General features: G+C 45.3%; 1 long non-coding RNA gene across 2 annotated transcripts in view; it reads left to right on the top strand.

The window, feature by feature from the left end:
* Positions 1-27,681, top strand: part of LOC142488489 (uncharacterized) — a 43,304-nt gene that overhangs the window by 8,850 nt on the left and 6,773 nt on the right. Inside the window, exons 3-4 of one of the 2 annotated variants that reach the window (XR_012799435.1) lie at positions 16,865-16,987; positions 27,292-27,382. This is a non-coding gene — a long non-coding RNA (uncharacterized LOC142488489). The remainder of the gene's footprint in view (positions 1-16,864; positions 16,988-27,291; positions 27,383-27,681) is intronic. The other variant, XR_012799434.1, reaches the window with a different exon arrangement.

The raw sequence follows: 27,681 nt of genomic DNA, 5'->3' as shown, positions 1-27,681 counted from the left end.
CAGCAATACCAGCTCCCTACCTGTACCAAAGCTGTGCGCAAGCAGGGAGACTATAGAGCCTGTTAAACATGCGTTATTTACATCAGTGATGCACGTATATGATGTTTGCAGTACATTACATGCATCGATAAGTGGAAAAAAGGTAGTGCTTCACTTTAAGTACATTTTCGCTTTACATACATGCTCCGGTCCCATTGCGTACGTTAATGCGGGGTATGCCTGTACAGCAAATATGCTTTACACAGGATACCCAGTCCTATTCCAATCATTAAAACAACCCTGAAATCGCATAACCATTCCTTGCTTGACTGAATTCTCTCCTCAAATCCCAGCAGAATCCAATCCTCTGGCATCCTTCCTGACATTTCAGGTGACCATGCAATAGTGTACTGTGTAAGGAAAACCAAACCACCACAATCAAGCCTTAAAGTTCTCCTCATTAGAACATTTAGAAACTTTAACCCACAACAGTTTCTGACTGACCTTACCAACTGCCCTTGGCACAGAATCGATTTAATTCCCGACCCTGATTCTGCGCTCGACTATTTCCAATCCGAGTTCTTAAAACTCTGTGATACCCATGCTCCACTACGCAGAATAAGGGTACGGGGGGCCCACCTTCCATGGGTTACACCTGACCTTATAGCACTCTACCAGTTCAGGGATGCTTTGTGGAAAAGCTACAAAGTAACTGGCACTACCAAGGATCTCAATCACTACAGATACCTGCGGAACATGTGAACAAGGCAAACAAGGCATGCAAAAGCACAATATTACTCTGACAATCTCCACCAGAATACACCAAACCCAGCTAACTTCTGGAAGGTTATCAACAATATATTCCAGCCTCCTAACCATCAACAACCAAGTAATATCACTAAGGGGGATATTACTCTGACAAACCCCACTGACATTGCAAATGCATTCAATTATTACTTTGTGGGTGTGCTACTAACTTATTAGCGAAACGCAACACAAACCACAAACCTGAATCTCATCCTTGGAGTACCCATATAGCCCCACCCCCTCCCAACATTGCCCACAATTTTCAATTTGGCCCAGTATCCGAAGAGGAGATTACACAAGCGCTCCTCAAACTAAAACTAAGCAGCCAATGTGGACCTGACTTACTACAATCTAAATTACTAAAACTTGGTGCCCCAGCCATTGCCAAACCAATTGCATCCATAGTCAGCTCTATCTTGTCTGCAGGCCATATCCCGAAGGCCTGGAAAACTGCCAGAGTTGTCCCAATCTTCAAAAGTGGGGACAAAAACAATGTCTCAAACTACAGGCCAATCTCCCTTCTCCCAATCATATCCAAAGTCATGGAAAAATGTGTCCACTCCCAATTAAGCGATTACTCTACCAAGACAAAAGGTGTTTTTAATTTAGCCTTTGGTTTGTAGCCCCACATTTTTGCAACGTTGTGCTCCGCTTTTTACCCACTGGATCCTTCTAAGCATGCATACTGTAACTAGTAGTGCACACAGAACCACGGCCGAATTCCTGATCATACTGTAGTGATCAAGGACCTCACTCCTTCTGAAAACTGATGGTAAAACAATGGGAACTCTTGATGTATCAATATGGGTCTATATATGTAAAAGCAAGCCTATAGTAGATGGGTGTTTGTATGTATGTGTTCTTGTGCTTGATATGAAACCATGTAAAAACTAAATATATTTGAATGCTTTTTTTTTGTGTTTTCCTAAATAATATACCGTGAAGGGGTTTCTGTATTAAATGTTGAAATTTGTCTACCCCTTCTCTCTTCTAACCAACATTTGTTTTGAAAGTTGTGCCATTTGAATGTAAACATTTAAGGGCCAAAACGTACAGTAGCTGCAAACGTTGGCGACAGCAGGCCTGCATAACTCCAGTCCTCGAGGGCCGCAAACAGGCCAGGTTTTTAGGATATCCCTACTACAGCACAGCTGGCTCAATTAGTGGCTCAGTGTGACTGAGCCACTAATTGAGTCAGCTGTGCTGATTTAGGGATATCCTGAAAACCTGGCCTGTTTGCGGCCCTCGAGGACTGGAGTTGTGCAGGCCTGGCGTACAGTCTCTCCAGGTGGAGCCACCACATTTAAAATGTGTAACAGTGTTTCCCCAACCCGGTGGGAGATTTGGCCATTACCTCATATGTGGTGCATGCTACCTGTTGGTAAGCAGGAGGGCTAAGTCATCCACCGATGGTTGTGGGGACACAGGACAGGTTTCTGTCCCCACAACCATTGTTGTGGTTTCTGGGGTACATATCCCACATGGTTCTCTAGAGTGTAGCGCCTCCATCTGCCATAGGCTACAGACGAATGGAGGCGATCTCCTACAGTAGAAATACTCCCTCTCCTCCCAGCAAGATCACACACCAGGCAGGGGGCTCTTCCCTGCCTCTAGCAGAGGCAGAGTTAAGGCCCACACTCACTCTCCCACAAGGGGAAGAGGATCAGAGAAGGCCCAATGCTCGGGCACGCCGATGTGTGACCTGCCTCTCGCAGTGGGTAGTAGCACACCTACCAATTTGGGTGGCAATCTCCCTTAAGTACAGCCAGGAGGAGGGTACCAGGTCTGATCCAGGATTGGGTATGCCCAGGCCTAGTTCCACCTCCTCCCCCTGTCACTCAAGGGTACTGCAGGGAGTGAGGAAAACCCATGATTACTACTGGCTGCCTGCTCTTACCAGAACTTGCTGCCAGTGAGGTCAGACTGGTAGCCAGAAAACCAATCCTGGCTACATATGTTAAGATGAATTGACAGACTGAACAGGAGATGCCACAGGTGGACCACAACATCTGCTTTCAACTGAAGAACTCAAGACGTCTTCTATAATATCAGGCACACGGCAAGAGCTATGTAGAAATTGGCAAATTATTTTGGTGAATTTGGATCTGCAGCGGATCGGTGGAGTTTTCTTTGGTCTAGATTTCCGTGGATCGGTCTTAACATCAGGAAACCATCCAAACAAGGGGTAAACAAAGCTTCTATTCACTTGGGAGTATTTCTAGGGAAATACTATGCAGTCCACAACTCCCTTTAGATAAGCATGTCTCCCAGCCCCAAACATGAAATGAGCAGATATAAAAAGTCTTATAAATGAAAGTCTTATCTGTTCCTGGTGGTTTGGAGGGAAAATCTTCTCTGTCCCTGGTTGCTACCTTTTCCTCAGGGTTTTGTCAGCATTCAGGTTTAGAAGTTTCCCCTGTGTCTTGCAAGCAGCCTCTCCTGGTAGACTCAAGACGTCTGTCACCATGTCAGTCTCACAAGTTGTGAGAGTCAGGGATAATCTCTCTTTCTGTTTCAAGGACAGGCTTTTCTAAGCAACCTAATCAGGCAGGTGGTGTTTGTTAATTGACTACCAGCAGTTAACCACCACACTGCTGGATTAGAGGCATATTTCCTGAACAGGGATAACTCCCCTGTTACAGGACAGTGCACCCGTACATTATTTTGGTTGTGGCTAATAAACCACTACAGTTTAAAGTTTCCCATCTTGTCTAGCGTCTTACTGAACCCGCCGTGAGGCCGTCTTGCCACAGGTGGTGTCAGAAGTGGGATGCTACGCCTCTGGGGGTCAGTAGATGAAGATGTGTTGAGACACTGAATTCAAGCAGAAAAAAAAAAGCGTTATTTTGCTGAAGCATTGAATTTACAGCTAGCAAGTGCTGAATGTAAAGTTTGACCCGTCGGTTATGACAGGATTGCTGTTTAAAGCTAATGCCTTTTGCTGAAGCGAGTGAATTTGCAGCTAGCAAGTGCTGTGTGTAAAATTTGCCCTGTCTGGTATAACAGAAAGTGAAAAGGGATTTTGGCAAAGATGTTGCCCTAAGAAGAACCCAGAAGGTTCAAACATTGTAAAGCACGTACAAATTACGTGTGTTGTGCAAAGTCTGCCTCGGCGGGAATGAAAAAAAAGGGTTTTTTAAAATGGCCGCCGTCAAGTGTCAGTTTTGCAATGTACATAACCATTGAAAACAGTGTCCCTTCAGGCCATATGATGACGATGCATATGTGGCCCCGAGAAGAGAGCCGTAATTGCAGATGGAAGCAGCAAAAGTGACCAGTGTCCAGAGCGCAGGACCCCATAACCTTGGAGTCAGTGACCAGGAATTCGGAGCCGTGCCAGCTAGAAGGAAACCAGGTGACCTGCTAAAGGAGACAGTATGCTGGGCCTGTCATGAACCAGGTCACACGGGGGAAGTGTGTCCCCACATTCTCAAATATAAACAGTGGCAACAGGAGAAACATGATGAAGATTGTCTCCCGCAGCTGCAAAAGCAAGCAACGCATTGTGGGTACAAGCAAGATGTGGAAGCTGATACCAGTGTGTGTGTGCCCAGTACCACTGATGTCTCTTGAACTAATAAAACAAAGAGAAAGAAGAAGGAAAAGAAAAATATTTTTCAAGTCACAGAGGAAGTGACCGAACCACTCGAGCCTGCGATATCAGGACAACAGGCGTCAGCAAGCCACCGAGATGTGCTGCAGACCGGAGTGATGGGCAGAATTGTCACGGGAATGGTGGCAAAGGAAAAGGAGCAAAGGGAAGCTGAATCCTTAATCCAGGATAAGGAGGCCTTAATTTCTGCACTCCAAACTGCCCACCATGATTATGATGTCTTGCAGGAGCAATTGAGTAGGGAGCGAGAAGCGAACGCCGAGGTACAAGGTGTGTACTCCCAGCTATACAAGAGTATGAGGCTTTAAAGAAAACAGAGCGTCTCTTACGGAGTGAGTTGGAGGAGCTGACGACAAGTTTGGATAAGGCCAACACCGCAATTGGTACCATGGAATCAGAGAGAACAAGTCCTGACTGGAGCCTATACTATAAGATGTCCCAGGGATATGTGCAAAACTTCATCAAAGACTTAGAAGTTTCTCACCAAGAAGCTTACGCACTCAAAACAGAGCTGGAGCTCTCACGCCAGGAGGGCCACTGTCTAACTACAGAGCTGGGTACTTTAAAGAAAGCCAACGAGACGGTCCTAAGGGATATAGAGACTATGAAAATGCAGAATATAAACCTGAAGGAAGAGGTTTTAAACCTGACTGGTCAGGTCAGTGATGGGACTGAGAAGCTTCACCAAGCACAGAAAGTAAAGACGCAATTGGCGCAAGAAAAATTAGAAGTACAGGCTGCACTGCAGAATGCAAAGAAAATGCTGGAAAAAGAATGCCTCGCCCTGGAACAGCTGAAGGTCACGTTGAGCGCCACAAGAGCATCGCTGCAGGTGGAGCTTAGAAGCCAGGTGACTCGGTGTGAGAGGGAAAATGAGAAGGTCCAGAGACTGAAGCAAGAGCTGGAGAAGCAGAGAGGCAGCGCCATCCCAATGAGTCAGTATACCAAGGAAAAAGGGGCCTGGAAAACAGAAGCAGCAGCGATCCTAGCGACAAGAACTGCAGAGCTCCAAAAGATGAAAGAGGCGCTTATGCAAACCCAGAGTATCCACCGGGAAGAGGTGAAGGCCCTGAGAGGGGACTGGCAGCATCAGATTGAAGAGTTGCAGATGCAGTTTGCTGAGCGCGAGATGCAGCACGCCAAGAGGGAGGAGGTGTCCGTCCGTCAGGTGGCCAGCCTGACATTGCACCATGAAACCGAGATGGCTGATATCCACAAGCAGCTGGACTACACGACCAATGAGGGGGCCCGGCTACAGCTAGAGCTGGACAAAGTCCGGGAGGAGCACCAGCAGCTGCAGGTCCAGAATAAAGAGACAGATTTAAGCCTTGCTCTTAGTCTGCTAGGAGATGTAGAATCGCGACTCAACTCTAAAGAAGCTGTACTGGATGAAAGAAGAAAGGCAGAAGGACTGCTTCAAGACCTGAGGAAGGACCTGGAGTCTGAGTGTACTGGCCGCAAGATGGCGGAGAAACAAAAGTGTGACCTAGGCAAGGAGCTCGAGGCTCTGAAGACTGAGCGGGACGCTACGTTGGACTCTACTGCTGCCCAGCAGGAGGTTTCTCAGATGAAGCTGGAGGAAAAGCTTACAACCCCAAGACAGACGTTTGGGTGACTGAAGCAGTCCAAGGAAAAGGTGGCGGTAGAGATAAAGCAAGGGAGACGCACCAGGAAGCATGACCGTGATACCGTTGCAATACTACAGTCTACTTTCCACAAGGCACGGAAGGTGAAGGCCAAGTGGCGATGCAGTAGCACAGTAAGAATCCAATCATACTACAGTGCCCAGGGGACCCAAAGTGGATTCCTTGCCATGAGGGTAACTTCAGGTTAATAAGAATCCCGACCAAGTTGAAGTACTAAAGATAAATATTGTGGAATCCAACACTGAAGGTACGCTGATGGAGAAAGGTCCAAAAGCCATCACTGCTAAAACAGAGTTGCTGTCTTCACAAGAGAAGGCCAAACAGTCACTGGCGAGTATATGCAATGAGCTGACCGAGGTCAAGGCTCTTCTACAGGGTAAGGGAGACTCTGAGCACAAGAGAACGATGCATCTTCAGGATTTGCAGATCAAGGTTACAACATGGCGTAGATTCCTGGTAGAGAGAACTAATAGACAGCAGGGTGCTCAGGAACCTTTGCAAGAAGAGACACAACAAAAGCAGAGCATCAACCTTAAACTGGCACAACACAAGGAGATAGTGAGGTACCAGTCTTCAGGCCCAGATGGCCTGATAATTACCCCAAAAAGAAAATGCCTAAATTGGAAGGCAAGAAAAAACAAAAGGGGGAGGAAAGGGCTGACGTCGGACATTTTCAACAAAGATGCTGGTGCACAGGAATGGTACACAGGCCGCTCCACAGGACAATGTTTCACTGGGGGGAGGGATATGTGACAGAGTCACTGACTCAGTAGGCTGGAACAGTGAATGGAGAGATGCTGCAGCCAGTACACAGAGCGTTAATCGCCTCAGAGAGAGAAAGCACAGCTGAAGACTGATTAAACAGGGGCTGAACTCATCAGTGAAACAAGTGCTTTAAAAAGCAGGAAGTTGCTCACACAAGGTGATCTTGTTTTTCCCCAGAAGGCTGGAGAGACCTCTCCCGGCTAGGAAGCCCTAGCTGTTGCTCTGGTCCCCCAGTCCTGCGAGGAGCTTTGCTGCTGGGACCAGCTGGGACCCCAACCCAGGATAAAGATTGCTGCAAGCTGGACACAGCCTGCTCCCCGGAACCGGTGTTCCTGTTTGCTATTGGAGCTGCTTTACAGATAAGACTTTATTATGACACTTATTTGTTATACTTTGTAGAGCACATGTTTTGGGCATAACCAGATTAGCTGGCTGCCCTGTTAGTAAGGGCTCAAGAAGTGAGTTAGTTTCCCTAACGGGAATAGGCTTTATTTTCTAGAAAGTAGTTTCTTAAAGGGACAGTGCACCCGTACTTTATTTTGGTTGCAGCTAATAAACCACTACAGTTTAAAGTTTCCCATCGTGTCTAGCATCTTACTGACCCCGCCGCGAGGCCGTCTTGCCACAACATATATATTTAGGCACTGTACCGTGTATAAGTTTCACTGGATGTGCACTGAGCTCTGTCTGTGTTTCATGTTCTGTCTCTGGTTTTAAATATATATTGCCATGCTCAGTAGCACTCCTTTGTGACGCTTATATGCTTATATATATGTTGTGGTTATTTTGGGGGTTCAATATGAGCTTGTAGTTGTCCTGTATACAATTCTTGTTCAGCTGGTCTTAGCTGATTGGAGGGTGGCAACCTCCTACCTAATTGAAGCTCACCCCCTCCCACATTTAAATGGTTAAAAGCTCACTCCATAGCATCTCCCACTCTCAGGGGAACTTGCTTGCTTGCAGTATGATTGTGACAAATCTAATACAGAGTGCTTTTCCTGGTAATGTACAGGTTAATAAAAGCTTCAATCAGACTTAGAACTATGCAACTAATTTTTACAGATTTATTATAAATAATTCTTCCTGGTAATGCACAGGTTTTAAGAATTTATAGTAGTGTTAGGGACCCTTGAGATGAGGTGTGCCGTGTAGTGGCTCAGGGGCTTACAACACTTTGGCCAAAATGTTAAACTAAAAGACCATTTTATTTAATAGATATCTATACATATATATAGTTAGGCACTGTACCGTGTATAAGTTTCACTGGATGTGCACTGAGCTCTGTCTGTGTATCATGTTCTGTCTCTGGTTTTAAATATATCAGAAGGTACCCAGGGCCGGTGAAAGGTGGGAGATCCGGGACAACTGTTCAGTGCCCAGCTGCTCCACAGGGTCCGCTCGGACATTACTGAAAGCAGAGACCAACTCGGAAGTCAGGTACAACTTCTGTGATGGTTCGTCTGGACTCTCCTCTGCATTTGGGCCTGGACCAGGACAGGGCTATTTTATTCATTAGACACAATAGGATCAGTGTCTAGGGCCTGCAAGCCTTTCATGGACCAACGAAAAAAGTTGAGATACGGAAAAAAATTGTATTGACCCAAAAATAGGAAAAGGAAACTGCAAAATCAAAATAAATAATTTTTTAATTAAATGTCTTTACTAAACTTAACATGTCGCAACTCTCACTAAACTTCTAAATCAAAAACAATAACTTTTAGTTAAATGTCTGTACACTAAACAAAATGAAGAAATATTAACAAAACTTAAATTATGGTAACTTTGCGGCTCTTTTTGTCAGCAAAATAACATATAACGTCTTCAAATGTAATGTCCCACATTATATAATTTTAAATTGAAATTAATGCAAGGGAAGATAGACATTTCTGTCCAATGGTTGACGGAAGACAATTGTTGACTTTTTAAAAAGTATGCTCTCCTTTTGAACTTGTTCCAAAAATGGAAAGATATATTTTAAAAGGAATATTTACATTTCGAAAACTTGTAACCAGCTTTTTATTATTATTACCAGATTTCTTGTCTGCGGACATTCGCGAGAACAATAGAAACTCATCAATAAATGCATGCATGCATGTATGTATGTATGTATGTATGTCTTTATTTATATAGCGCCATTAATGTATGTAAGGGGGTCACCCCTGGTTCCCCTGATCTTCCTTTGCCCCCTGCCTTACCCCTGTGGCAGTGGGGGAAGGGGACGGCGACTTCTCCCGGTTGGCGCTGCCATCTGGGCCGGCGCCGTCGGGTTCCTGATGCTCGCGCATGCACGAAGGGTTGCGCATGCACAGGTAGCCGCGGCGGCCATGTTGTGGTTGGCGCGAGATTCGCGCAATGCGCTGAGTTTGGCAAGGGTAGCGGTGGACATTACAAGTGTGCAGGCGCTCTGGGAGGTTGCGCAGGGGCAGTTAAGCATAACGGCGGCCATTACAGCTTCGCACAGGCGCAGTAGAGATCGCGCACGCGGTCCCCATAGGAAAGAGGTCCTGAGTGGACTACATCTTCCAGCAGCCTCTGGGGAATGCCTTATGATCCCTGTCACCTGCAGCCAGCCAGCCACTGAGGCCTCGTTCAGGGTGCTGGCTTCGGAGGGAGGGCGTGCTTACGTGCGAGCTGCCGTTGGAAACAATGTATTCAAATTGAATTGTGGTTGTCAGGGTAGCAGCTGCCCTGTCTCCGAAGTACGGAGTTGACGCTGGCTAAAGTTTCAATAAACAACCCAAGTTGTTTTTTGAAGCTGCAGCAGCGTCACTGGTACCTCGGCAGCCAATGAAATCATTCATTCAGAATGATTTCAAGACTGCAACTTCGATCCCTAAGCTGAGGTCTGTAGCCCCGCCCCCTCCCCACCTCCTCAACTCTTGAAAAAGTCTGCTGGGGAGGATGTACACACATCGCCCAGCAGACTGCCGCTCGCACACGCGAACGCCCGCCCTCCAATTCCTGCCTCTGGCACCCTGAATGAGGACTGAGACTTGCAGATTCTCTGCAGCAGGGAATTGGATACAATGGGAAGCACATGAGGCAGTCAGACTTAGGAGACAGAGGGGGAAGGAAGGGGGGCAAAGAGCTGCGAGCTTCTGCCCTAGGCCAGAAATCCCCCGGGCTAGAGCTGAGGCCCTGACTCCCAACTAGTGAGGGTGGGTGTTCATAGGGACAGGCCCTTAGGTAAGGACCCTGTGCCCCTTCAACTGTGTGCTAGGCAGGGACCTAGTGACAGTACCTGTGCAGTTCCTTAGTGTATGGAGAGGTAGAGACACTGTGCAGTTCCTTAGTGTATGGAGAGGGAGAGACCCTGTGCAGTTCTTTGGTACAGGGACCCAGTATAGTGTATGCTGTATGTTCCTGTATTCTGCGTTGCTGATCCAGAGACTGTCCTTACGGTGGGACGTCCGGCGGGACCCCATCCCACGCGGAGGTACAGATCAGCGCTGGACCAAGCGGCGTCGGTAGACCCTTTGCGAAGACACCCAGGTGTAGAGACACCTGGGCAGGTATTTACAACCTTCCAACCGTGCACCAACTTTAACTTGCTCCTCACATGTGACAGACCTGTTCACACACTTGGATGGGCTTGGACTCTTTGGACACAGGCTTGGTAAGGGTATAGCCCAGTTAGAGGCTAAGGAGGTTATAGCCCAGTTAGGGGCAAGGTTATAGTTGCCAGCTAGTGGCAGAGGGTGGTACATATATCTTGTTGTGTATTACATTCTGCATATAGTAAAGACCGTTGCTATTTTACATCCAGTGTATGGGGGCTATGCACTAAGCTCAATGGCTTTGCGTTCTGATTTGGCCAAAAAGCAGGTTCGTTAAAAAGTGAAGCCGGGGACGCGATGCACTAAGGCCTTGAGGCCATTTTTTAACGTACCTGCTCAAAAAAGCTCAAAACAGCCACAGCGTACGTGTTGCTTTTTTCCCCCCTGCTAGCGTTCTGAACCTTTCCGTTCGCTAGCTGATAGAAAAAAAAGCCGCATGTAACATTTGCATGGAGATTTGCTATCTCCATGCAAGACTGTTACAGGCGATCGTACACTAAATAAATACATTTTAATAATAGTGTACATGAGCAGGGGATCTCCCGAGCTGAACAGCATTGGTTTCAGTTCCGAGGACCCCCTACTTCAGGAGATATAGGCCCCGTTATGGGGTGTCGGTATCCCCTGCAGTTTAAAGCTCCCGCGTCACGTGACCGGGTTATTTACATTCTGCAAGGGATACCGGCACCCCATAAAGGGGCCTATATCTCCTGAAGTAGGGGGTCCTCGGACCTGAAACCAATGCGTTTCAGCTCAGGAGACCCCCTGCATATCTACACTAGTATTAAAACATACATAACAATAAACAATAATTCATTACCGTAGCGGCTATCCGCTATGGTAATGAAGCAGCATTAATGTATTTTAAATAATAGTGTGCGGGAGCAGGGGGTCCCCTGAGCTGAACCGCATTGATTTCTGCCTCAGAGACCCCCTGCTTCCCGAGTTACAGGCCCCGGTTTGGGGCATCAATGCCAGTGCGGACGCCATCTTTAGAAGCCCACGTCGCGTCTTGGACGCTATAAAGATGGCGGTGGCACTGGCACCCGATGCCCCATACCGGGGCCTGTAACTCGGGAAGCAGGGGGTCTCTGAGGCAGAAATCAATGCGGTTCAGCTCAGGGGACCCCCTGGTCCCGCACACTATTAATAAAAATACATTAATGCAGCTTCATTACCTTAGCGGATAGCCGCTAAGGCAATGAAGGGGGGTAAAGGCACATTAGCATGTTTATTGGGGACAATTGTCCCCAATAAACAACACACATCCCCCCGCCCCCTAACACATACAGTACTGTAATGGGCAAAATTACTATTATCCACATATGGATAATAATGCATTTGCCCATTTTAAATACATTTAAATTACAATAAATACAGTCAAAACATTTAACACTTACGTTTTACAGGCACCCACGATGAAGGCCATCTTCATCCTCATCTTCATTCTGCCCATGCCCCTATAGTGCTGCAAAACATGCACAACAATTACAATAGCCAATGTAATGTCCCCTAACCCCTTAATCACCATATCGGTTATTAACCGCTACAGTCATTAAGGGGTTAACCCACCCTCACCCACCACTCGGGAGGACTACATACCCTCCCACTCTAACCCCCCACCCTGTGAGGCCTAACCACCCTCACCCACTACCCACAAGGGAGGCATACCCACATACCCTTGGGGCCAATACACCCCCCCCCCAACACATACTGTACAATAATGTGCAAAATAACTATTATCCAGATATGGATAATATATTATTTGCCCATTATGAAACACATCAAACATGCACAAATCAAAACATGAATTTTTAATCTTAAAATCACCACATTGTACAATAAATCTTAGCATCTATTGCAAATATAAGCCAACAAATCAGCAGCTCCACAAATGTATATGAAATGTCACACAATTGCATAGAGTGTGTACATGATGCAATTAATCTGTGCATCATGTAACACTATGCAAAATATATGTAACAATAAAATACACTATGAACAATGTCCCCTAACCACCAATGCCATCATGAAAATCAATTAGAAACTAACCAACATCAATACAATTAGCATCAATTAATTAATCCATTTCCTCAAACAATTAAAATACAATACAAATCAATTATACAATTCCCTATTCAATTGCTAAAGCCAAACCATTGCCAAAACAATTCTAATTTAAATTAACCACCATCATTCTAATCTTATTACCATAAAGAAGCCATTAGCTAAATACAAATTACATTTTTCACAACAATGACAAAATAAAGATGCTAAATACATTATCCATACATGAAAAGAACCTAAACATGAGCCAAACAAACAATTATTATCCCTGTATGTCTATCCATACAGATAGATAAACATAACATACAGGGGCAATAATACAGCATCAAATACAATGCATTTACATACAAAATTCACATACAATACACCCATTCCGTGTCCGTGAATGTATTATATACATAGATACATTAACGGGCATTAAATGGGAGTGAAAAAATAAAAGACATGAATCCAAAATCATAAAAACCTGTAAAAGTAAAAATAATAAACTTTTCTTTTGCTTACTCACCATTAGATGTCCACTCTCCGAAATCCAAGTTACCCGGAAGCACAGGAACCAATCCACAGGTAAACCATAAAATAAAAAACCATAACAAATCCACGTCTGTGTCTTCTTTCTTCTTTGGGGTCTTCTGGGGTCTTCTGCAGGGACCCCCGCACTCCCGCGGGAACCCCCGCTTGGTGAGCCGGGGACACCCGTGCGACCCCCGGGCTCCGTCGAGACCCCGCGGGGTCAGCGGGGACACCCGCCAGCCTGCTGTATGGGTTTTGCGCATGCAAAAATAAAAAGCCAGAATTTTTTCTAAGTCCAGATTTCTTTGCGTCTACTCTGACCTGACGTGTTCTGATCAACGCAACTTTCGCATTTGCTAAGGTTGCGTTGCTTAGTGCATCCCGCTTAAGGGCAGAATTTCACGCAAACAGGGTTGCGATCGATCAAAGTTGGAAAATATACCTGAAAAAAGTCATTTTTAGACCGCAAAGTGCCTGTTTGCGTTGCTTAGTGCATCGGGTTGAGCCAAAAATCACGATCGAAGAGCACTTTGCGGTCTAAAAGTGACTTAACGGAGCTTAGTGCATAGCCCCCTCAGTGTTCATTTGTATGTGTTCGGCGAGGAACAACTCCCGCTCTGCTGGGAGCCATCGCAGCTGGAGGCGCTGCACCATATAGTATTGTTCAAGAGGATACACCCCAGGCTCTCATTGGCGGAGGCTCAGGCAAAGCACCACACCTGGTAACATATAGGTCCCCCCTCACATACACTCTAAATGCAATTGGGTGGGGGAATACCCGTTACATGTACATAGCGCTTCACAGCAGTAATATACGTAACAATCATATAAATAACAAGTAAAACAAATAACACATAAAAGGGAGAAGTGATTCAGACATTAAAGTACCATTTAGGAAAAGGAGTCCCTGCTCCGAAGAGCTTACAATTGAATTGGTTGGTAGGAATAACATACAGAGCCAGTAGGAAGGCATTCTGGTAAGTGCGTCTGCAAGGGGCTAAAGTTTATGTACTGCTGCGGCCAAGTTTATTCGAGCATTTGCCCGTTCTTGGCCTGGGCAGTAGCCTGGCGCGCGCCCGAGGGTGACGGGCGCGCGCCGAAGCAGCGGAAGAGCGCCCTCCGATCGGGGCGCTCTCCCTACCGCTGCCGGGTCCGCCGGGTCCCCCGGAACCCCCTGCCGCCGTCCCCCACATCGCGGGACACCAGGGCTCCCTTGGGGAGCCCTGGACGCGCGTGCAGGGGGCGCAGGCTCCCGAAGACGCGTGACCGCGCGTGGCCACTAGCAAGCCGGGAAATCTCCCGGCTTGCGGATCTGGCCGATGCGCAATAAAGCGTGTCGGTAGTGTATGAGGTGTTAATTATCAGCCATGGAGCTACTCATATGCTTCGTTAACAAGTGTCTTAAGGTGGGTCTTAAAGGTGGATAGAGAGGTTGCTAGTCGGGTATTGAGGGGAAGGGCATTCCAGAGGTGTGGGGCAGTCAGTGAGAAAGGTTTAAGGTGGTAGAGGGCTTTAGATACAAAAGGGATAGAGAGAAGACATCCTTGAGCAGAATGCAAGAGTCAGGATGGTGTATAGGGAGAACTAAGGGCTGAGATGTAAGGAGGAGCAGAAGAGTGTAAAGCTTTAAAAGTGAGGCGGAGAATTGAGTGTGTGATGCAGGATTTGATAGGAAGGGACTTCATTAGGGGAGACGCTGAGACAGATTTTGGAAATAGTAGAGTGATTCTGCACGTTCGAGATGTGATGGATATAAGTAAATTAATACTGTATATTTTTGATAATTTAATTGAATTGTTATCAGCGAAATGGAAGAAAAGCTATGCTCAATAATTCAGCTATTTGTATGAAGAAATAACAACAATTTTCTTCAATAAGCAGTAGGGGGAGCTCAGGTTCCACTTCTATGATAACAAAGCTTGTACAGGATTCCAAACCTGCCTTAAAATACGGATTGGTCCAGTACGTACCTTTCCAGCATAACATTATCATATGGTTAATCTCTGCAATCATCAAGGTTTGGGCATTTAAACCATCAATAATATAAATATTAAGTTACAGTATATTACATTTTAAAATGATTTGCATATTTTCACAGGAATCTAATTAAAGCAGGCATAAGGACTTTCAATTAAGTATGCATGGGTAATATTCTCCTAAATCATAAAAATGTAACAACTTAACAAAATGTAATGATGCCCTGTCAAATGTCAAACCTTAGTAACATCTGCACAATACCGCAAGTGTAAATTTAGTTTAAAGGTGCAGTCCAACCCTCAGGTGATTGCAAATAAGATTGTAAGCTCTTGGGGCAGAGCCTTCTGTTGTCCTTTACCTGCCATGTTTATTATTTATTTATTTCTTTATAAAATATTTTACCAGGAAGTAATACATTGAGAGTTACCTCTCGTTTTCAAGTATGTCCTGGGCACATGTTTATCCCCATTGTTTGTACTTTATTTACGTTGTATTGCAATTTTGTAAAGTGCTACGTATATATATATATATATATATATATATATATATATATATATATATATATATATATATTTATACATAAGTAATACAGCACTTTGGATATCTGCTTGTAAAAATATATTGTTTTTTTTTCCCAACGTTTTTGATTTCCGTTACTTCAGTCAGAATTAATTAAGATAGTATGATAAAATTATTATTTAATTATTTCCATTAAGACATGGATACAAAAATCGGAACATTGTATATTTCTTAGGAAGCTTTTTTTTTTTTTTTTTGGTGTGCTGTCCCCTATTACAACCAAAAGAATAATCTTAAACATAAGAATGGATATTGCCTTTCCATTGAAATTAATACATGGCCTTATTTACATAGTTGGTGTGCAACCGTGTAGCAGAAAATGCCTATGTGACATTGGATCACGCGCGATTTAATGTTATTTTTCTCTATATTACACGGTTTCAGTACCATAGCATTGGAAGATTAATCTCACCAAGCTCTTTCAGTAATATATAGATTATTATGATTACGTTGATGGGATTTGTAAATTGATATTCTTTGTAAGTACCATAGCATAACATGGTGACCAGACTCTAACATAAATTGGATCCTGCCACGGTAAGTAGAATGCTGTGAAACGGAGGACAACATGATTGATTTTCCAAGAAGAAAACCCAATACAGACTTAAGTGAAGCTACTGTATTATTTATATGAGCTGCTCTGTATGTGTAGCCTTCTAATTATAACTACGTTGTAGATATTCCATTCTCAAACTATTTTAATTTAATCTGGAAGTGTTTCAGTGCTATTTACTTATTATTATTTTGTAGTTCTTACATACTGTGTGTGATCAAAGGAATAACATAAAATAAGTTCAGAATGGGAGCATAGCATTAAAAAAGATGCAAAATTCCATCATCACATTTAAAAAAAATATTTCTTATGTGCAGATATGGTTGCCAGGTGGCATCTCCAAAAATACTGGACAAAATGGTGAAAGGAACGACACGCTCGAGACACACACACACACACACACACACACACACACACACACACACACACACACACACACACACACACACACACACACACACACACACACACACACACACACACACACACACACACACACACACACACACACACACACACCTCGCTCCATGCTGCTTCCTCCTTTTTTTGGCCCCACCCCAGGCTCCTGACACCTCCCCCTGATTGGCTGCATTCCCCAGCAGCAGCCAATCAGGATGAAGGAAGCATTCTTAAACTCAGGAGTAGTATCTTTCTTTAATATTTGAAAGGTCGCTGTGTCCCTCAATAATATCATGGCATCCGGTACATATTTATCTTTATCTTGGATAACTATGCCCTTTCCTTTATCTGCTTGTCAAATTATTATTTCTTTATTTTCCATAAAGACCTTAATTTTTTTCTTTTTCAGATAAATTTAGTTTCATCTGTTTTTACACTTTCTTTAAATTCCTCTTACACCATCCGATGAAAGCTCTCCATCAAGCTCCCCATCTAACTATATGGATAAAAGGTGGATTTGTTTCTAAATTAGGTATGTACTGTATGTAATTGCCATTATTTTTGTTGTGTATTTTTTCCCTCTATTCTCTCCAAGGGAGATTTAAAAATATATATATATATATTCAACGTTAATCTTCTTATATATCAGTAGACGGTGTTAGGATTGTGTGCCTGGGGTTGGGGCCAAGCACATATGACCCATGGATGCCCCATTTTCCTCCCTCTTCCTTTCACCATAACAGACAGTGACACATAAAATGCCACTCTGTATCTGGGGTATAACGGCTGCGGCTTTTATTAAACTCCAACATATATAACTATTACTGAGTGGTGACGTATTTTGCATTCTGTTACCCCTTATACTTGTGTACCCAATTCATGTAAACCATTGCATCAAATTATATGGCATAATATTTTTACATGTGGTCACAAGATCTCAGTTAGGTTGATTGTCACGCAGGTGTGCTTACACAAAGCCACCTGCACCCTGTATATGTCTTGCTTTGGATCTTTATCTTAGACCCTTGCCTCCAGGTCCATTATGTCTAGGTAGTGTTGAGCCCCCCTCTTCTTTTATATTTCATCCCCTGTTTTAATCACCTGAATAAAATTCTTTTTTGTTACACTTTCATTCATGTCCGTGTGCTATTTTAAGGTTGCTTTCTCCTTGTTGTTTTCATATCTATTTAACCTTTAGCACCACTGTTTAGTCACACAATATATGACTTATATACAGGTGTTCTGGACACAGTTTATTTAAGTGTTGAGCGATATTCCTGTGTGTCATAATATATATATGTAACGGCTGGACCCCCCTTGTCTGACCCACCCAATCTCACATTGGCCCGTGTGGTCTAACCGGTCCCCATTACAAGGTCGTGTGTGGTGGTGCACCTGCAAGTAACAGAACTCCTGAGTCTCCCGCTTGGTGTTATAAGAGGATATCATCAGGACAGGTATCTGAGGTAGTGGTTACGAGTCCAACTTACTTCATGTGCAGCGCCTCCACCTCATCAGGATCTATGCTTCCGCAGGGAGATTGTCCTGGTGAGGAACTCCTTCTCGGTGGTGACTGCCACTGCAGAGTAATCTCACACTCACACAGCGGGAATATCTTTGAACATGGCATCTTTATTGTAGACTGGGATGTAGCAGACTGCCCCATGCAGCTGCCGGCTCTAGCCGCACATCTCTCCGTGCTGTCCCTTTGCCAGGTACGCCCTCCCGTATTGAAGTGGGATTCCCTTTCTCCTAGGGAGATCACCACTGCGCCAGGTCCCTGGACACAGTGTGGCTTAGACAGACTTGATTGGTCACTCTGCTCCCGCTAGTTACAGCACTAGGGTCACAAAAGTATTCCTCCAACCGCTTCACACAACTGCTGGCTCACACTTGCAACTACTTTGCCAACAACACTAACTGACAGTGTTGTGCCCTTTATACCTCAGGGGGCAGGCGCATCTCTGATGTCACTATCCAGGGACTCAGAGCATACAGCCACTCCCTTCCTTACACAGGGCACCACACCCTGGTGTGAGGGAAAACCTCCATAACTACTGTTGGCAGGCCTGTACTTACCAGGGCTTACTGCCAACAGGGAAGATGTACGCAGTCATTATTATGCATGGCTACATACTCCCCCTGGTTAATACCCACCGTCCCGGCTGGGACCTAAATTTGGTGTACCTTGCGCCAAGAAACACTGCAAAAGAACACACAAATAACATGGCAAACATCATCACATTGACATAATAATGCAAGCCCATCTCACTCACTGACCAGCAGGGAGCGCTAACGAAAAAGCAGACCACTCTAATTTGGCACTCAATAGTAATGTCGAGGATCTGACTTCTTCACCTCCCGCCCCGCGGCATCATGCACAGTCACGCTGTATTCCCGTGGTATCCCTCGCTCATTGCAATACACCACTTTGTGCATGTACACACTGCGTCCTATCTTCCAGACCCGCATAAGTTGAGCTACCCTCTGCTCGGCCGGAATTCCTTTAATGGCTCCCCCTTTTTCTACGATATAGTGCTGGATATCGTTTTTAAGACATCTCTCCCTATTCTCCTCTATCCCTCTCATTAGAGGTTCCGGGACATACGGGTAATCAAGCCCATGCGACCTTCTGTATTTTGCCGCAATAGCCCGTTCAGCTCGGCAAGTCCTGGTCAACTTACTTTCGCCAGCCGCCCCGGGCAGCACCCATGACAGGGGCTCATCGGTCTCTACCGGGTCATCCAACCCTGCGGACCCCTTTGGGATAATAAGGCCTGCCTGGATACTGTCCCACCTTACCCTTAGGGCCCTAAGGTATGCCTCGTCATCAAAGTCCCCGGCAGCCCACCAGTGATCAACCACCCCCTCCCTTTCTAGGATAAATCGGGTGCGGTCGAACCATGCAACATACCCCTCGTACAACGGGGCCCACCACCTAGTCTCCTTCCGTTCTTCGGAGCTAGGTTCTATAGACTCCTCTATTGACTCCTCATCAGGCCCACCCGAAGATACCCCGGACGTACCCTCAGATCGCCCCACTTGGCTCTTACTCTGTGACCAGTGTCCGCCCTCAATACCCAGCGCGCTATAATTCTCGCTGGCCATCGACCCACGTCGAGAAATCCTCCCTCCACCCTCCGATCCATCATCGGACGTTCCCCAGTCCAGGCTTCCAGTCCGTTCTTGGATAGGACCCCGGGAATCCCCTGATAACCCTAAGCTAGAACTGGACCCGAATGAAATAGTGACGGGGACAGGGGCTTTAGCTAGGGCCTTGGGGCTAACCTTGGGTGTGGACGGGGTTTGGTGACGGGACCGAACCGTAGGTATAGGCAGGGTTATGACCTGCTCCCCAGCAATACCTGTCTCGGCTTCGGCACAAAGTCTCTCTTTCTCACCGGCAGTTGGGCTCTTCACTCTCCGACTCAAGCGCCCATTCCGTCTGGCAGGAGGTGAACGACTTCCGCTGCTCGACCGCAGAAGCGCGATCATCTCCCACTCGATGCCGCTTTGGTCATCCGGAATCACCTCCGTGCACGCACGTGCTTCGACGCCATCTTGGGTTGGATCCCCAATCGGGATCTCTTCCTCCACGAGGACATCCGGCAACGCCCGTCTGCTGCGCGTTCCAGTCTGGCTCTGGACTCGCTCTTCTTTCTCCTCCACCCCCTGGGTCTGCGACAGGCACTGTGTCATCTTAGTACCTCGCAGGGTCGGGGTGAATCGACCTCCTTCCGATCCACTAGTCACCACAGCAGTGGGACTCCGGCGATCGGGTGGTCGCGGTACTGGAGACACTCTACTCCGCGTCTCTACACCACGGGGAATGGCATCTCTCCATGGCGTACCAATAGTATGACAGTCTCTCGTTATGACCATCTTACTCGACAGCCTAGCACACTCCTCGTCCGAGGATTCTAACTTGCAATTCGGCCGAGGTATCCCAGTAGGAGACCGGCGATGGGCTCCTCGGTGATCACCTCTCCGATGGCTGGGTTTCTCCGTCGGGAGCACCGAACCTGACTCCGACTCCGCGGGACCTGCACTCTCAGTCCATAGTGCTCCTGGCTGCTCATCGATCGGCATCGGGACATTTCCTGCCACTCCCACCGCCTGCACCGGTACAAAAGTGGTCATGGGCCACATGTACTGCAGTCCACAGTGGGGGCATCGGGCTTCACTGCCCACGGCTCCGCCTGGCAGTCGGCACTGCAGGCAAAGACACGCCACAGTCTCCACACCCTCTACCCGGATGATCAGGAAGCCTCCTGGAGCCGAGTAGGGATGAGTAGAGATCAACGGACTCTGGTCCACTTTATCAGCAACTGCAGCCATATTCACCAGCGGAGGCACTCGTTTCAGAGGTCTGTACTGGTCACTGGCTCTTCGCAACTGAAGGGCAGGGGCGGGTTTGGCAACCCCTCCTCCTTTTTTCTCCATCAATATCCGGTGGAACTGCAAACCACTCCCCCTGGTTGAAACTAGGGGGATGTCTCGTAGACTTGTAGGCTGACCCAGCACAGGTGCAGAGTGAGTCATAGTCCATGAGGGCGCGGCTCCAGCTTTCGCGCCAAACTCCCCCTCGGGTGGAGTTTTCTCGTTGGCGCCAATCCTGACCAACAATTAGCAAACTGCAAAGTTGCAAGACTTTCTGCAGCATGCCCACGCGGTGTCCCGGGAACACGGGAACCACCATCTTGGTAAGTATTGTCCTTTTTCCCATTGGAGGTAGCGTCTGGCTGTTTGTTAATTGGGGTATAACAAAGTCCATTTCGTTCCTCCCATCGGATCACACTGTCATGCTCATTATTCTCAAGGGTATCATCCCGAGAACAAAAACATGATAAACACGGCTCAGCTACGGCTGTCACGCCATTCCACAACAAACTCACAAAAGTCTCTTCTGTAGCTTGTTCTTCGTCCACGCACAGTTCATATGCGTGTTCTTCCTCTGACCGCAATCCTGGACCTTCTACTCTATGCAGATCCTCCATTCTTACGGTTCTCTCTCCCCGCCATCCTGGACCTTCTACTCTGTGCAGATCCTCCATTCTGACAGGTCTCTCTTGATCGTTGAACACCGATTTCCTGTACGTGGAGCTCCGCTCTGCGGGGCAGCTACCACATTGGTACAATAAACATGCCTTGTGCACCACCTTGTGTACCTAATGTAGATCTGACTCGTGTTTGCACTACCTCAGGCTAGGCTCACTCTTTCTGTGTCTACTGTAACACGTTCCTCCAGTCTGTGCACCTTGGTAAGTGATCTGGAATGGAGACTAGAGTACTCTGGCTCTTCCATGCAGTACTTTGGGCGTCGACCTACTTTTGGCTAGCCTAGTGCGGACCCTTCCAGAATTCCTGCCCTAAGTTACCAGTTTACCCCTTCAGGCGTCCCCCGCAAGCGCTACCTCAAGGCGACTAGAACAGCAATAGCCCCCTGCTCCAGACTCACTAACCCCTAACGGATCCCAAGGCGTCTTTGCGGTATGCAGCTCCAGCATCTCCCTGACTACCCCTGGCTCCGTCCAACGCAGCACAAAGTGGCAGCAGACACTCTCCCTGTTTCCTAATGTGTGCCTAGCAAAGGCCTGTCCTGTTAACAGGTCTCTCAGCAGCGCCTCCAATTGTAACAGCTGGACCCCCCTTGTCTGATCCACCCAATCTCACATTGGCCCGTGTGGTCTAACCGGTCCCCATTACAAGGTCGTGTGTGGTGGTGCACCTGCAAGTAACAGAACTCCTGAGTCTCCCGCTTGGTGTTATAAGAGGATATCATCAGGACAGGTATCTGAGGAAGTGGTTACGAGTCCAACTTACTTCATGTGCAGCGCCTCCACCTCATCAAGATCTATGCTTCCGCAGGGAGATTGTCCTGGTGAGGAACTCCTTCTCGGTGGTGACTGCCACTGCAGAGTAATCTCACACTCACACAGCGGGAATATCTTTGAACATGGCATCTTTATTGTAGACTGGGATGTAGCAGACTGCCCCATGCAGCTGCCGGCTCTAGCCGCACATCTCTCCGTGCTGTCCCTTTGCCAGGTACGCCCTCCCGTATTGAAGTGGGATTCCCTTTCTCCTAGGGAGATCACCACTGCGCCAGGTCCCTGGACACAGTGTGGCTTAGACAGACTTGATTGGTCACTCTGCTCCCGCTAGTTACAGCACTAGGGTCACAAAAGTATTCCTCCAACCGCTTCACACAACTGCTGGCTCACACTTGCAACTACTTTGCCAACAACACTAACTGACAGTGTTGTGCCCTTTATACCTCAGGGGGCAGGCGCATCTCTGATGTCACTATCCAGGGACTCAGAGCATACAGCCACTCCCTTCCTTACACAGGGCACCACACCCTGGTGTGAGGGAAAACCTCCATAACTACTGTTGGCAGGCCTGTACTTACCAGGGCTTACTGCCAACAGGGAAGATGTACGCAGTCATTATTATGCATGGCTACATATATATATATATATATATATATATATATATATATATATATATATATATATATATATTGTGCACCGAACCGTCCCAGACTGCTCGTGGCTGTGTCTTGAGCCCACTCATACATGTGACTCATGACACCACGCCCTCCCCTCTGCTGGCCAGATGACCTGGCTCATCCATCATGGTAATATACTGTACCACCTGGGCATTATGCCATCTGCCCAAAAAATCCAGGGAATTAGCCTACCCTCTTCCCTAGAACCAAATCTGTAACTCCTTGAAACCCCCGCCAACTGTGATAGATTAATAATGAAAACAAAAACTCAGAAGTAACATACTTCACTTGTTATTTCTTGTTTATCATTTCACTTGCAAAACATACAGAACCCATATTGAACCCCCAAAATAACCACAACATATATATATGCGTATAAGTGCTACTGAGCATGGTAATATATATTTAAAACCAGAGACAGAACATGTAACACAGACAGAGCCCAGTGCTACATTTATTGACACAAATACACGGTACAGTGTAGATATATATATATATATATATATATATATATATATATAGCAAATGTAAATATACTGTATGCTCATTTGCATGTCTTAGGCAGGTCTGCAACCCCGCCTTAAACCATTATCACCCAGCACACAGCTCTCCCACTGCAGCAAGGGATTCTGGGAAATGACATGCAAATGAGCACACAGTGCCACTTTTTGCTTCAAAAACCATTTTATACATGGTTCCCTATAGGCTTAAACTTGCTGCATGGTCAGAGCTTTGAGCACAACCAGGGTTAAGATGCATAGTCAGAAAACCCACCCACAGACAGCTGTTTCGACCTTAATGGGTCTCATCAGTGTGGGGTTGGTTTACTGGCTATGCAATGAAGCAATGAGGATGGGGTTTACCATACTTAGTTCAGTTATGGTGAGTAAAAAAGTGACAAAAACCCTCCACAGCAAAGCATATTGCAAATGTAAATATACTGTATGCTCGTTTGCATGTCTTAGGCAGGTCTGCAACCCCGCCTTTCAAAATTATCACCCAGCACACAGCACTGCAGCAAGGGATTCTGGGAAATGACATGCAAATGAGCATACAGTGCTATATGCTTTGCTTTGCTGTGGACTTTTTTTGTCACTTTTTTTGTCACTTTTTTTACTCACCATAACTTAACTAAGTATATATATATATATATATATATATATATATATATATATATATAGAGAGAGAATAAAATGGTCTTTTAGTTTAACTCTTTGGCCAAAGTGTCGTTAGCCCTTGAGACCCTCCAAGGCAGACCATGTCTCAAGGGTCCTAACACTAATATAAATTCTTAATAACCTGTACATTACCAGGAAGAATGGTTTATAATAAATCTGTCAAAATTAGTTGCATAGTTCTGTCTGATTGAAGATCTTATTAACCTGTATAATACCAGGAAAAGCACATTGTATTAGATGTGTCGTAATCAAACTGCATGCAAGTTCCCATGAGTGTGGAAGGTGAAATGGAGTGAGCTTTAACCATTTAAAAGTGGGAGGGGGTGAGCTTCAAACCTGGGAAGGAGGAGCCACCCTCCAAATCAGCTGGGAACAGAATTGCAAAACATACAGAACCCCTATAAGCTCATATTGAACCCCCAAAATAACCACACCATATAAATATCTATGCGTATAAGTGTCAAAGAGGAGTGCTACTGAGCATGGCAATATATATTTAATATATGACCATTTTATTTAAAATATATATATATATATATATATATATATATATACTGTATATATATATACGCACTGTACCGTGTATTTGTGTCAATTGATGTAGCACTGGGCTCTGTCTGTGTTCCATGTCCTGTCTCTGGTTTTAACTATTATCATTTTACTTTTTCCTCTTTTTAAAAAAAAAAAATGTAGACATCACGAATACAAAGAAATATACACCACGTATAAAACCACAAACATATATCATTGGTGCTAACCCAAAACAGGGAAGGTGGGTGAGAAAAACTTCTGCAGCTGTGCCAATGGAGAGGTGGTACAACCCAAAAGGCACCATGAAGGCCCAGGGACTACTCTTCCCTCCTGACACTTGCCCATGCACAATAATTCCAGCAAATGTACAGCCACTGGTCATGGCCGTCCATCACCTAGAGCTAACTGGTAACTGGGATAAAGCTGCATGTGCAGGAGAGAAACGAGGATTGGTGCCTGTCCCGTGTTTTCTGTGACACTGTCTTTCTGTCTGTACTGTGTTTGCTGTGACTTGGTCTGTCCCATGTTTTCTGTGACTGTCTTTCTGTCTTTCTATCCTGTGTTTTCTGTGAGATTGTCTCTGTCGTGTTTTCTGTGTCTTGTGTTTTCTGGGACTCAATTCTGTCTGTTCTGTGTTTTCTGTGTGTCTGTCTGTCATGTGTTTTCTATAAATCTGCCAGTCTGACCTGTATTTTTGGTGACTTGACTGTCTGTCTGCATTTTCTGTAATAGTGTCTGTCTGCATTTTCTGTTTTTCTGTGATTCTGTTTATCCTGTGTGGGCCAAAAACTCTCCCATGCTGGATACACCAGGGCCTCTCACCCTCATGATAGAACACCCCAAGCCGATAGTGGCAGTTGTCCAGGGCAAGGAAGTACACTGCATGGAGGATAAGAGAGTATAGCCCTCTTCTCGGAATGCCATGGAAACATACTTAGGAAATATTTCCCAACCTACTGTAGTTTGTGAAATGTGGGCGTAACTCTCTAGTCTTAAAAAACACCTTTTTAAAGGTGATGGTATCTTTTATCTCCATGATCAGACACTGAGGAACTGCTCGTAGTCTAGGAGTCACAGCAGAATCAAATGACAGCATATAAAAAAGAACGTCAATATCTAAATTCACAGTGTGGGGTCGTGTAGCAGGAACTTGGAGAAAAGACTCCATCATTTTGTGGAGACCAAGCTAAAAGTCTTTAGCAAGTGTCTACAGTATGACATCAGCATTGACAGGTCTCTAGTAAATCCCTCGGAAATAGCTGTCAGTCATAGGACTTATTGTGCACAAGAAACTGGAAGCCGGCGTGCACCACTGCAAAGGCAGATCTGTGTAGGGTTGCCACTTCATATATTGGGGAATGTGCTAGTTGCAGGAAGAGAGGTTTTGATGACAATTTATGCATCGTTGGTAAGACTGCATCAAAAGTACTGTGTTAAGTTCTAGAGACCAATGGGCATATGTTCTAACATTATCTTTGAAGTGCTGTGTACACTGTAAGTAGAAATTTGTAGACACAAGAGTCCCTGCTCCATAGAGCTTACAATCTAATTTTATGCCTGAGCAGAGGGCAATAAAGTGACTTGACTAAGGTCACAAGGATCTGACACCGAGATTCAAACTAGGCTCCCTGCTTCAGGGTCAGTGTCAGTACCTTTACATACAGAGATACGCCATAACACAAATGCATTAACACTATAAACTGACTTTTTAGGATTTAAGTTCAACATGGCAGACAATTTTAACCCCGGTTCATCTATTGTTTTGCCACTGAGAAATACTTTTAAAGTATATATTATTTTCATCTGTGCATCTCTTTTGCTTGCACTAATAGATTTGACTAAGAATATTTTTTTCTGCCGCTTAATATGCACATTGAAAAAAACAAAAGGTTAGTACACAGGTGCAAACAAGTGCAATTTTCGTTTCGATTTTTGTGCTCCAATTTAACACCAAATATTCATTTTACCATGCTTACTACATAGGCACAAATAGCTCCAGATGGACATAAAAATGAGAAGTTGTACAATAAAAGAGTTGCTGTACTAAAATGGGGCCCAGTCTACATACAGTTTATTTCAGAGAAAGACATACTGGAACAAGAGGTTATAATCTGAAACTGGTATAGTAAGGGAATTAAAACATGTTTTGGCTAGACACAAGGCTATCCTATATAGGTGAGTAAGCACATGATCTAATAGTGTTTGAGGGTTCACAGATACTGTAGGAAAAATTAGCACACGAGGCAGACAAACGATTATCTGCTGTCAATTTCAATTTGTACATTGTATGCCTGGCTCACTTTAGAAGGTCAGTGTTGAATGGTTGGAGATACAGTATATACAATATCATATATCACACAGTATATTACGTTATTAAATGAAAAATATAGTTAATATAAATATTTTTTGTACAATTTCCTTTCCTGTGAAAACTAAAATTGTTATTCTGTAATGTTGAGAAAATGTGGGCAAGTTGAAAGGAAACCTGGCGACTTTGAAACATTTTAGAGCTGTAGATATTTTATCATTACGAAAACTAGTTTTTTGAGAAGCAATAGTATATTTTAAACGTCTGTTACTGTACTTTAATAAGACTTCCAATCTTGTGTAATACAGCTTACTATCGTGGCCATATCTACAGACAACCACATTTTTACAGCAAGCCTTCTCCAGGATTCTCTGTGCGCGTGAGCCAAGCTCAATTTGTGTGAGTTCTTAGTTGCTTTCTAATCATGTTCCTGATTGTGTTTCAATCATTTATGAAGAGAGGGGAGACAACCCGCTTAGCCAGCAGTGGAGAACAGTGTTGGGTGCACTAGGGGACATAGGTGCATATATGATAACGAAAACCAAGGCCCTAGATCCTCTCCAGAGAGGGAGAGAGGACTCTGGAAAAGAAGCCCCCTAATCGCATGCACTTGTTGTGCACAGGTGTCAAACAAAACACTCTATGCTGATGTGGTTATCTAGAAAAGGTATAATACCAAAAGGAAGTCAACATGACTT

Source organism: Ascaphus truei, chromosome 2 (assembly GCF_040206685.1).
Source record: "Ascaphus truei isolate aAscTru1 chromosome 2, aAscTru1.hap1, whole genome shotgun sequence".
Classification (NCBI taxonomy): domain Eukaryota; kingdom Metazoa; phylum Chordata; class Amphibia; order Anura; family Ascaphidae; genus Ascaphus; species Ascaphus truei.
The sequence above is the reverse complement of the archived record's forward strand: the minus strand, read 5'-3'. Positions and strand labels throughout refer to the sequence as shown.